Genomic DNA, 14,040 nt, shown 5'->3' on the forward strand with positions numbered 1-14,040 from the left:
GAATATAAACGAAGCAGAAGAAGGGCCCAAATAAGATGGGCAGATGATCTCAAGAAGCACGTGGGCTCTGTACTGTAGTGCACTGTAGCGACCGACAGAGAAGAATGGAAAACGATTGGGGAGGCCTATGTCCAAAGATGGACCGAGGAAGGCTAATTAGATAGAAGACAAAAGAAATGAGAACAGCTTTAGATCAAAAATTATTCACAAAACAAATGGAAAGGCCCTGTCTAGATGAAAGAAGGAAGACAATAAGAAGATGTAAATTGGGCAATTTGAGCTGGATACTGCACTTCGCAATAATTTCGTTCAGTTATTTAATGTTTGCTGAACAACTATCAAATTTATATAGATTTCTTAAAGCATATAATATTGAGGTTATTGCTTGCCTATTTTAAATTTGTTTTTACGTACCTATCATGAGTTCATTATCAATATATACCTCATAGACTAGTCAAAATTAAAGTAAAAAACAGTTTTTAGATATTAATGCTATTTACCACGGAGAAAAACCTAAAAACGTGATCACAACCGCTTAATAAAGATGTATTTTATAACTTATATTCTAAATTAGAGAAGCAATTATCTATCCCTTTAGCAATATAATATATCTGTTGTTCACTCTTAGCTACCCAGCTAAACTTGGTACACAAGGCTCTTCTGACTTTCTAAGGCATTGTTTGAGAATCTATAGTGTTGTTCAATTTAAAAATATAAGCAATATTAGAAATAATATTTATATAGATCATGGGCAACCATTATATCATTTTACCTATCACTAAAGAGAATAATGTAAACTACAGCTCTCTTAAGCTAGCTTGGCCAGACGGACACGTAGAATGAAAGACGTTTGTACCATCCACTGGTCAAGCTACTTTGGATTAGCAGTATGTCTTAGGTCTAAACCCTGTATATTTATACAAAACTTTTTATTAATCACAAATTTCGCATCCTTTTGGTATCAAGTAATTAGATTTATCTGAAAGAAAGTTTTTATTGCACCAAATGTATTTGCTAAAGCCATTGTAGCACTTGATTTGTTATAACTTTATAGATATTAAAATAATGTCTTCGTTGTTATAAACATTTATATTCAGTATAATAGTATTTTTGTGATCGGTAGCAAAGATCGTACTAGCCTTTGACGATGACGTGGATGCAGAAACAAAATCAACGTTATAAGTAAGGGATATTTTCTCAAGCTATGAAGAAGCTGCATGAAATATCTGTCTAAAGTAAATGAAGAAATGCATGGTCGTTTCAAAACAAAAACGACGGCGAATAAGACAAAATGTTGCCTACCATAAAAGATCTTAACTTCGAATTAGTTGAAGAATTTTAATATCTAGGAGCAACAATCACCAATGATAACAAAATAGAACGAGAAGTTAGGTCGCATCATCTAATGAAGTCAAAACTTCTCTCACAAGGTGCAAAAAATCAAGATTTTTAAAACCATAATACGACCAGCAGCCGCGTATGGAAGCGAAACATGGACGCTAACAAAAAAAGATGTAAACCGCCTTATAAACAATGTGTTTTGGGAAAGACCACATGGGAGAAGGTCTACAGACCTACCTAGAAAAAGGTGGAAGGATGGAGTTAGAGAGGATCTGGACAAAATGGTAGTGAGACAATGTGAAATACTAACACAGGACCGACAAACATGGAAGGCAATAGTAAACACGGCAAAGACTCACGAAGAGTTGTAATATAACGTCATCGACGATAATGATGTATTCGTAAGACAAAAAATATTTTAAGAGCTATTTAATTATTTATTATAGCAAATGGCAGTGCAATTGGTCATTAAAAAATATGGCAAGAATTAAAAATTTAATTTGTGTATACTATTTATTTTATATTTTAATTGCAATGACGTGGGACCAGTGAGTTAATTTTCTAAAAAATGTAATTTGATCGATTTACTTACTATATTAGGTGTCATTTTAATAAATGGATATATTAAGTGTTATTTATATTTCTACTTCTATATTTAAAATAAGGTAATTTAATAATATAGTTTTACACTTCCTTAAACTACTTTAACGAGGATTTTGAATTTAAGTCCAATGGTCATCATCGTCACGGTGCTGTAGCCCTTAAAGGGCCTCGATCTTTTCAAGCTTTTTGTGCCATTCTGCCCTATCGCATGACAAAGTTATATAACTATGACATCTTTCAAGAGTTGACACTATTTTTTTTTTAAATCTGTATTGCAATCACAGAGCCCACATTAAGTATGGATATATGGTGGGCCAAGACATAACCTTATCTAAGGGGGTTAGACAGGGATGCATTATTTCGCCACTGCTATTCAACCTACTAAAGCTAGGTAGTAGAAAACGCACAGCTAATGAAGCCATAGAAGCAGAAACATGGCAGAATTATTTCGAAGAAATGTATCAAGAAACGGATATAGAAGAAGAAAGAGAAACAATAATGAGCCCGGAACAAGGTGAAGAAGAAGAATTGACCTATACAGAAATAATAGATAAAATATGCAAAGTGAAAAACGGGAAAACAGCGGGAGACGACGGAATATGTGCAGAACTTATAAAATACGGGGGTTAGGCACTATACAGAAAGATTTATGAACTAATACAGAATATAAGGAATAAGGAAACAATGCCCGAAGAATGGAAGAAAGGAATTATTGTGACAATCCCAAAACAAGAAGGCCACAGGATATGTAAAAACTACCTAGCAATTAATTTACTGAATGTAACATATAAAGTAACGACTGGTATAATTAGAGACAGACTAACAATATACACAGAACAAAGCATGGGAGATTACAAGTACGGTTTCAGAAAAGGAAGATCCACGATAGATGCTATCCATACACTAAAACAAGCGATAGAGAAAACATACGAGTACGACGGAGAAGCACATATTTCCTAGACTTTAAACAGGCTTTTGACAAACTAAGTAAAATAAAAATGATCCAAGACTTACAAGAGAGCAAAATACCAAATAAAATTATAAGAATGATAGAAATGACAATGCGAGATTCCCAAGCAACAATAGACACCGGAAGAGAGAAAAGAAATTAAAAAAAAACAATGGAGTAAGACAAGGAGATGCGCTCTCAACGGTACTTTTTTATCATTAGACAAGATAATAAAAAAGTTGTCAAACGCAGGAACTATAAACAAAAATGCAGTACAAATAATTGGATATGCGGACGATATAACCATAGTAGCAAAAGATAAAAGGGCATTAAAGAAAACTTTCCAAGAAATAGAAAACGAATACAAACTGAGAGGACTGGAAATAAATGAAAATAAAACAAACTACATGAATGTAAGTAAGAAAAAGACACAACTGGCAGAAATGACAATAGACGCACACAGCTTCGAAGAGGTTGAAACGTTCAAATATTTGGGAGTATTAGTCAACAGAAGTAATGAAAGTGTAGATATGAAAAGAAGAATTCAAGCAGGAAACAAAGTATTCTACAGAAATAAAAAAATTTTCAAAGATAAGAAGATAAGTCGAAATACAAAAATGAAAATCTACAAAACGACCATAAGACCAATGCTTTGGAGACATTCACATTAACAGCAAGAGAAGAAGAGCAGCTGAAAGTTTTTGAGAGAAAAAATATGAGAAAAATTCTGGGACCAAAGAAGAAAAACGAAGAGGAGGCAAGACAATGGATGAACCACGAAATACAAGAATGGATGGGTCAAGAGAACATAGTTAGGGCAATAAAAGCACAGAGAATTAGATGGTATTGACACATAATGAGAAGAGAGAAGAACAATCCGTTAAGAATACTACCTTGGATAACCGAATGGATACTACCAGGTACAAGAACCAGAGGCAGGCCTAAACTCAGATGGAGACAACAAGTGGAAGAAGACTTAAGAAGTATGGAAATTAGAAATATAGGAAGGAAAATCAAAAAGAGAGAAGAATGGAGAAAGGTAGTGGAAACAGCGAAGTCATACCAGCTACTGTAAAACCAAACTCAGAATGGGATGATTCCCCACAAAAAAGATCTTCAAGTGAAAACAGCTTCATCTTCCTCGGGAGCGTATAGCTTGTATATATATAATATATATTTCAACCTACACTTTTTGTTACTGAGCTGTCTCCTTTCGAATGTTTGCGACGCAAATGGCAATTGTAGCTTTGGAAACTGCTGCACGAACAATGTCTGCAGATCACCAGCCATTCCATCTTCTCAGGTCTTTCAGCCACGTATTTTGGCATCTTTCCACTGATCTTTTTCCCTGTACTTTACATTTCAATATGATTTGGAGTAATTGATATCTTTCATCTCTTAACACATGAGCCAAGTATTGTATTTTCCTCTTTTTAATCATGCTTAGTAATTCTTTTTGTGTTTGCTCATGCGGCGAAGTACGTCATCGTTGGTAACTTTTGTTCCCATTGAATTCTCAGCATTCCTCTGTATATATACATATATGCATCCTAAAGGCATCCTTTTCTTCATTTCAGAATCTATTGACGAACTTTCATAGCCATACAGCAAGACTGAGAAAACGTAACATCTGGATATTCGGATTCTGAACTCTAGATTAATGTCTGATCTTAAAAAAAATGTTTTCATGTTCAAAAATGTTTTCACGTTTGTTCAATTTTTAATAAAAATTCATTTTTTATTCACTGGCTATTGATATATGCTTCATATTTTTTTATGAGAGTTGCTTGTTCTATTATTTTGGCATGCAAATGTACGTTTATTGGTATCTTTGAAAATACTACAGTTGTTATTTTGGAAACAGTTAGATTTAAATCGAATATTTCTGTATGCCATTATATTCTGCAGGTTTGTAAATTCTGGTTCTGTTAATCTTGATTCCACCTTGGACCTCGTTTAATGCTTCTCTGAATATATACTAGGAATACAGATTAAATAATAGCGTTGACAAGACGCAACTCTATCGTACTCCTCTTCGAATGTTGTGTGCTCTATTTCAATTCTTGCCGTTTGGTGCCAATGTAGTTCTGAGATAATTTACAAGACTTGTTCGTTAATCTAGTTATTCTCAGAATTTCGATAATATTTTTATAATTAACGTAGTCAAATGCTTTTCGATTATCAACAAAACAAGCATATTAGTATGCATTTATGACTTTGCATCGTTGTTTTAACACACACGGAACCAATATTTGTAGAGGCACTCGAAGAATACAATCAAAGCATCAACATTCTTGGCGTAACAATAAGTAATCTTCGATATGCAGATGATACTGTTACAATGGCTGATAACACCAAAGATTTACAGATGATGCTCAATAGAGTAAATAGAAAGAAAATAATTTTATGTTGATTGAAAGAAGAACTATGTTGATTGAAAAGAAGAATGTATGTTGATTGAAAAATATCGAGCTGAATATTGAAACCGAAAATATTGATATAGTACACTGATTAAAATATCTGGGATACGCAGTAAATGATAAGTAGGACCCTGATGTAGAGATTAGGATCCGAATTGAAATACAAGATCTAGATTCATAAAAATGAAAAAGCTTTAAACTATTCACAATGTATTTTAACAAACTCTGTATCCAATTATTAATAGTGGTGTAATATTAATAAAAAGTTTTCAATTAAATTTTTTTATGTTAAAATATAAGGCATATTACAAACCGTGTAACTCATGATTTTTTAAAACATATAGGTAAAGAAAATAGGAAAAAAGTCAACTAGAATTAAATTCAGGAAATAATACGACTTATTTATTGTATGCAATAAAATAGACAAACATAAGTGGGCAAATATAATAAGAATTAAACGCTATTTAAGAAGTGCCTGGTTGCCAAGCAATGCTAAAAACCTGAACCTACTACAAATTTCTCTAGCTGCAGGGTCAGATAAAAATAAATGCAGCACTGTACACGCTAAATAAGATTTATACATAATGCGCGTTTACTTAAGCTTGTTTTCTGTAATTTAAAATAGTCTGAAGATATATTTAATCCAAATTTTGTAATACAAACCGTTTTAATTTAGTTTAAAGATATAGGTACCTATATAAAATTTACACCCCTCCCCTAAATACCTTTTACAACCGTTAATTACCTTTATAGGGTGTTTTATGTTGTTTTGCTATTAGCTGGCGTATAAAAATAAAATAAGGTCAAAATTAATTTAATTACATATGATATGCCCTGCTGATTTTTACTTGGACGATAGCCCAAGTAAAAAGAAATATTTTAAAGTACATATTTAATTACCAGAAAAAATCAGCCGCCGCACTATAGCTTAAAGCCGAACTACCAAAACCTGCAACTCTGACCGTTTTACTATATTGCTTACTGAGATTATAAACTCATAACCTTATTAGGCAATTTTAATCAGGTTTAATACTTTGTTTACTATATTTTGTACATGTACCTACAAAATCCAGTTTTTCTCTCGAACTGCAGTAATTCTAGACTCGCAATGAATTAGTCCATATATCAAAATATCTAATTTTACTGTTCCTGATTTAGTAGCATTTTTGGTTTTAATGCCACCTATTTTTTCTTGTTTCTTTTCACCACTTCTATTCAATGCATACTATGAAGAAATTTTTAAGAAGGACTCTCGACGAAGAAACTGTTGGAATAAAAGTCAACGGAACAGCAATTAACAACAGTAGGTATGAGCATGGTACTGTTATTTTGCAATAACATCTCGAAGATTGATAGAAACGGATGAACAAGATAGTTGATAATTTAAAAGAATAAGGCCTTTCAATTAATATCAAAAAAACAAAATTTCCCAGTGACTGGGAAATATACAGCATGTAGGTATATTGTTATTATTTTTGTTCTATTAGACCCTTGTGCAATGTCCATGCAAGAATAACTATTTCGAGTTTTAAGCATATAAACATAAATCAAATCTAATTTTATACGAAAATTTACTAATACACGTCATACAATTGCAGAAAACAGCTGATGGTAAATGCTCCTTATTTAAGACTACTTTGTGTAAAACGGCTATCTCTACTTTAACACCGCTTAAATGTTCCAAATAGATTTTCATATACCTTGCAATTGCTTGATTTGCAAAAGCTGATTTTCCTCAAAATTAAGTAAAATATATTATCTTATCCATAAAAAAATATCACTTTCAATGGTACAGACATGAAAAGATTAATAAAGCTAAAGCTTTTTTATTCATTTTTGTATGACACCAATACATAATTATCGTATATTACTTAAGGACGATCTAACTTTTCTAAACTAAAATTATGGACATACTAATGAAACGTTCACCATTATCTTTGGACAGTTATAACAGAGTCTTTTGACAGTTCTAGCAGTGAAATTATTGCAGTGAATAGTTTAGAGCAATAGGGAACTTACAAATGTTTTTATTACATAATAATGTTCAGTTTTGTTTAAAAATGAGATTTCCAAAATTTCACGCTTCAAAAACTCGTAATAACTTAGAAATACAAATTTAAAATCTTCTGCGGTATAAAATAGTTCAAACGACCCGTGACGTCACATAGTTTTATTATATAGTTATGATTATGGTTATATTTAGGTATAACTTCTTCTCCGTCTTTAGTTTATTGGCCTCCACCTACTTGGGTATTTGGCCAGCTCATCGTCGCGGAACAAGGGAAAAATATTCTAATGACATTTATCATATGTCATTGTAATAATATATACCAGTTTGTTGAGATTGGAGTTTGATATAGTTTTTAAAGGAAAGGAAAGAAGGTTTACTATGGAAAATAAAACCATTTTGTAAAAGTACACAAGTTTTCTATGAATAGTTCAAACGATCAAAAACACTTGTGGTGTTACATAACTGTATTTTCTACTGGCGTTTATAATGTCTAATTTAAAATTATATACAATTTTGTTTAATTTGTTGGTACAGAATGTAAACATATAACCGGATGACGTCACGAGGCGTTTTGGGCTGGCTGGTATAATTTGAATTTTTAATCGTCTTAGGGGCCAAACGAAAGACAAAAAAAAACTTTTTTATCTTTGATGCATGTTTTAAATTATGTTCTGTTGTCATTTATAACATTTTTTTCGAATATAAAAGTTTATGTAAGTTCCCTATTATTAGTGAAAGTTTATTTTATAAAGAGTTCTTTTTAAATTTAAAATTAATGATCTCTGACAAACCATTACCATTTAAAATTACAATATATATTTAATAGGCTTAAGATTTCACATCTGTGTAAATTTTCAATCTCAATGCTTTGTATTTAAATTCGTAAACAGCATGTTATCGCGATTTCTGAATGCATCTTTTTATTTAACAATTCTTTATCTTATTTTGCTTTTTCTTAAAAATAACATGTAATTCGTAATTTTGTGGCCCCAGTTGGAAACGCTGATGTATGTATATCTTTCATATTGTGCTACGTCTATTTTATCATTTCCTAAATCCCCAATTGTTACAATCTATCTTCATTCCTTATTCTACACTAAGTTACGATTTTAGCATCTAGGTTCGAACTGCATGGATATCTATTAACTGTGATACAATGAATATGACTTAGATTTTTAATCTTTAGTCCTGAATTCATACAATCACTACAAATAGAATACATTTTATTTAAAAATTTCACTTTTCCTATTCATTTTAGTTTTTTCTCTATGTGATCACCATAAAATGCTATAAGCTAATTCTGAAAGTTTTATGGATAACTCCCTCAATTTTAATTTTAAAATGTTAGTAGTTCGTAAAAATGGAGATAACAGTCTACATAAAAAAGTACTTCATTACATAAAAATGCATTAACTATTTATTTGGATAAACACAAGCTTTTTTAGATGGAAATATTTTTGAGGAAAATACGCTGTTCAGAGCTCTTTAAACGTTTAGCGCAGACAATCTCTAAATATATACTGAATGTAGTGACCCTGTATAAAATCCATTTTTAAAATATTTATTTAAGTAAGCAGCGTGTACGGCTAAAATCTTTTAAGGAAGTTTACTAATACAATTTTATATGTACTTATGTATTATACTTTTTATTCATATTCTTAAGAAAAAATTAATATATTACATAAAAGTTTCCATTATAGCTACAACATATACGTGGTAAGTAAGAAAAAATTATTGAATAAATAATAATATAAGTAATTTAACCCATTCGCTGCCTATCGAATAGGATGGAACTCGGCTAGGAGTCAATTGGCTGCATTCAGCAGAAAACTCTGATGACTAATCGATTACTTAGCGATGTGTAATCGCTAACGATTCTTCAGAATGGTAGGTATACTTTCATGTACATACGAAATAGGTTATGACAACTGTCACATTTTTCCATTTTTGTTTTGTTGCTGATTTATTTTATCAGCGTGATTTATATGCCTTCCTTGCCTTCAATTTTTGTTTTGTTAAGATAACAGATAACTTAAAATTATGCCCGATTTCACCAACGATACCTAAACAGTTGCCTTATTAAGTAATTCTTATCGATAGGAACTTCCTAAGTCAATACTTAAGAACAATAGCGTTTCACAACTAAAAGAACTGCTTATCTAGGAAATTCTTTCCTAGGTATTAATTCGGGTACGTTTGAACTATTTCTGATAAATAAAAAGAAGAATACGATGACATTACCTTACTTTTTCGATTATTTGTCATTATTGTTTGTTTGCCAAGTTGGTTTTATTCAGTTTTGTACTGTTATAGTTATTTTATTTAGTAGTTAGTTATTTGTGAATTAAGTTTGTTAAGTTTTGTATGTTATTTTTATATGTACAGTGAAATGGAGGAAAAGAAAAAAGTTGTAAATTTTACACATGACGAAAAATTAAAGTTAGTTGAATTGTCATTAATGAAATAATTTTAAAATAAATAATATGTTAAAAATTGCTTCTTTCATTATTAAGTTTTAATGACATACTTTTAGTGATTTCATGAATTAATTTTTGAAACACAACAAACACTAGTTTGTTAGGTAGTAGGTAGACTACATAATTTTGTCAATAGACCTGTAAAACACTCAAAATGATTTTCTATATTTTCCAACACATATTATAATATTATCAATATAAAAGAAAATACACGATTACAACTAATATACCTAATATTACAGAATAACAGAAAAATAAAGGTAAGAAGCAAATTATTGACAAACGTCACAAGTACATTAGTCAAAATTGTAAAAATATAACCTGACTGTCAACGATAAGTAATACCTAAAGTTTAGGGAGATCGAAATCCGTATCCTAACGGAAGGTAATGCTTAAGCGGTTTAGGTAATTATTGTCGTATGGTGAAATCCGTTTTAGAGTTAGGAAGTACCTAAACCCACTTAGGTAATTCTTAAATATTTAGGTATCGTTGGTGAAATCGGGCATTAGTCTTAAAATACATGTAAAATACACGATACACGTAACGTCATACATCAATCTTGTTTCGATTCGCTAAGTACTCATATTTCAAAATCGATGTTTAAAATGGCGACCGATAAGTCATCGAATGATAACTAATCGACAATTTATGTGACATTCAGCAGAAAATCACTAAGCGATTAGTCAGCGATTGCGTCTGCTGAATGCACCCATTGTTTTGAATGGCGCCTGACTGAAGTAACCATATCACGTGCTGGCGCGTGATTGGCAGCGAATGGCTTAAAGCGTATTGTTTCGAGCTTGGACTGAATGATACAAATTTGAAAACCTGAGGCATAAAATATATTTCAACAGATTTCTACACTACATCATTCATATCGAAAATACTGTATATTAATATATTTATAATACTTTGAATTTGAAGGTTTATAAATTTTGTGAGCAATGTGATGTGTGAGAGATGATGGAAAGTTCTCGGTATTCATTAATCTTTACGTATATCGTCATCATTACCATCCTTAACTCCACAACCCATAACTCATTGCAAGACTAGACTTGTGCCAGGATCATTTCAGTTCCTTCCTATTCATTATATTAGTTTCTTTTGCAATTTTGTTCTACTAATGTTCTTAGGTTTTCCTTCACTTGGTCTTTAAGGGTCTTGCTCTGAGGGTCTATTTTCTTTATTTCTTTTTTTAATCAAGTATATTCAAATGGGAAATAAGCCACAATTTTACCTAAAAATGATTTTATTTATATAATAACATTATAATTATTTATATAAATATTTATATATTTATATAATACCATTTGAATATACTTGATTATAAAAATGCCACAAGAAAATATTTCTTTTTTATTTTGATATTTCATAAGAACTAAAATTATCTTTCAATATATTCTTAGTAAATTGGGAGAAGATTAATAAACATTTATACACATTGATCAAACATTTAAGGAAGTACTAGTTTTGCACTCTTTGTTTCATGCTATCGATTCTCCGATCTTTGTTTCTTTGTACTTCCAAGATAGCAGCTACGGAAAGTATTAAGGTCGTCTTCTTCTTAACGTTCCTTCACTATATTGAAGTATTGAATAATTGAGTAGACCTCATATCAAACTAATTCCTTATATTTCTAAATCAAGGGACTCATTCTAGAAACTCCTGGTTCCCCTCTTTATATGACTAAATTACTTATTCTCTTTTTTCGCTGTTCGCATTATTTCCTCTTCTTTGTTCATTCTTCGCAGCACATCTTAATTGCCTTATTCTTAATTTTAATGCTATATCTCTATCGGTTAGTAACTTATCAATTTTAAAGACGTTCTTATCCCTGTTTGCTTTCGACTTTTCGTTAGCCATATGCTAAGATACCAATATTGTCCTTCTTTTTCTATTATTGTATTGAAGATGATTAATCCTTCTTCGTTGTTTTTTGAAGAATTTTAGTGACTTTCATAATTTTGTTTTCTTTAAATTTATCTTTATTCTAGCTTACTCGACAAGTAGTTTATGTAAGATTCTACCAGTAATGGTCTTTAAATAAAATTAAGTTATTTTCATGGTTTATGTTGTGTAAAGATCTTATCAAATATATTAATGTCTGCACTTCTAAAATTTCCACAAATAGGACAGAAAAACAAAAACAACATGTATGAAACATCTAAATAAGCATACCTCCCCCCCCCCCTCCCAATAAATGATTAAGTACTAAACTAATATATATTAATAAATAAAAACTTTAATATATAATTGAATATTATTAACTAAATTAATCTATATTATTCAAAAATAAGTTAGTTCCAATTTATTTCTTGTAAGCACGCACACCCCCTAGGCACTACTATATTGAATAAAATTTTATTGGTAATAAGTTAAGTTTTGATAAAAGGGACCAACTTTAAGAACCAATTTTCTATTAAATTGTTGACCTCCGTTAACAATATCGCACAACGAATGAAATTCAATCACGTACAAATGTTTTTAAAATGTCTTAAAATTATAATTTTCTAGTTTAATGCACAAATATTGTGAGTACCACGTAAGATATTATTTAACAATATTGTTCACTAACTGGTCCATCTTTAAAATAAATCATTGATATAATAATTAGAGTTCTAGATTTTTATTATGTAGTTCCAAAATAAAAATTGTACGAAAGTAAGTGATTGCCTTAATGTTTAAGTATGAATTTTTATTAAAGTACACTTCATAGTATGTTTCAAATAATGATAAAATTAAATGAGTAACGTTTAGAATTGAAATTGAAATTACAAAACTGATTGTTATTAATGTTTTTACTTTCCAAGCCTAATGGTTACGGGAGGTAGCATTGTATTTCCATAGTAATTTTATATCAAACAAATTTTATTTGTAGCATTTAATAGTGTTCAATAGTCGGTAAAATGGACATCACTCGCCGAAAAAACTTGCAAAAAAGAAATTGTAGAAAATCGCTATAGCAACAATTTAAGTCTTTACCATTTTGTCGAAAAGTTGAAAGTGGCTGAGATATTGCGAATAAAAGCAATTCCTTTAATAATCGCTCCCCGCAAGTTTTACGGTTCATAAAAAATGACGTATTAACGTTATTTTCAATTTTTGGTATTATTTTAATTATTAAAATTAGTTTAATATTTAAATAAAAATACAATTACAATATTTAAAATATATTTATTTCCTTGAAATCATAATAATAGAAGTATAGTAAGTTCTTACGTGCGTACAAAGTACACACACTCTTTTTTTGAAGTTATACTTCTTTAGGCGCGATTGGGAAAAATGTTAGGATTGGGAGTAAATGTAAATGTGCGCGAATTCATCAAAAATTGTTAGCCCTACGCGCAGATACATTATACGTTCGCTCTGGTTGGGCATTCCAATGGCATGTCAAAAATTATACAATATGATGGATGTGGTTAAATAATGTGTTGTCATTTTTATTTATGGTTAGGCCCGGCGCAAATTGAACCTAAGCCAGACACAACCTGCGCCGGCGGGACGGGAGACCCGTGCATTTATTTTTCTAGCGTGCCGCATATTGAACACAAGCCAATCCAACAGTTGGCTATCGACGTGGCGAATAGAGACGGGCAAAATCAGTGTGGACATGTAACGGTTACTTTTGATACCGGTTCTCAGTGGTACTGAGTACAAATACTGATTACAAAATACTGATGTATCTGATCCTTGTACTGAATTGAGTAGGCAACTTAAAATCGGTATTTCCGTACTTGTAACTAGTAACGTTTTAAAAATATCTTACACGTCTCTAGTAGTCGTAGCGGTATGACTTTCGAAAACATCGAATTTGATCATAAGCGGCTGCATAAAAAGATATCTTACACTGAGTATTTTATTTCTGCACATAATACCTACATATTTAAAATAATCTCTCCCCTACTGCTCGGTCATAAGGCTTTGGAAACACGGGCGATTTTTTACGGCGCCGTAAGAGCCGTAAAAATAAGTGCGAAAATGGATCCCACGGTGAGAATAGTAGATGGCCAGACTGAGCTGTAAAATATCGCGCAGCAACATCGAACCGGCCCATCTTTGTCCAATGCCCAACAAAAATGTAATATGCCGACAAGTTGAATTTGAGGGTAATACGATATTTTTATCGATCATGGTTTTAAGTAACATGAATATTTTCTAATAATGTGTTTTTGTAAAGGCATAACTTTGATTATTATTTTCGTAAAGCCGCTTATTTAGTCTACCAAAAGTTATCAGAA

This window comes from Diabrotica virgifera, chromosome 6 (genome assembly GCF_917563875.1).
Source record: "Diabrotica virgifera virgifera chromosome 6, PGI_DIABVI_V3a".
NCBI lineage: Eukaryota > Metazoa > Arthropoda > Insecta > Coleoptera > Chrysomelidae > Diabrotica > Diabrotica virgifera.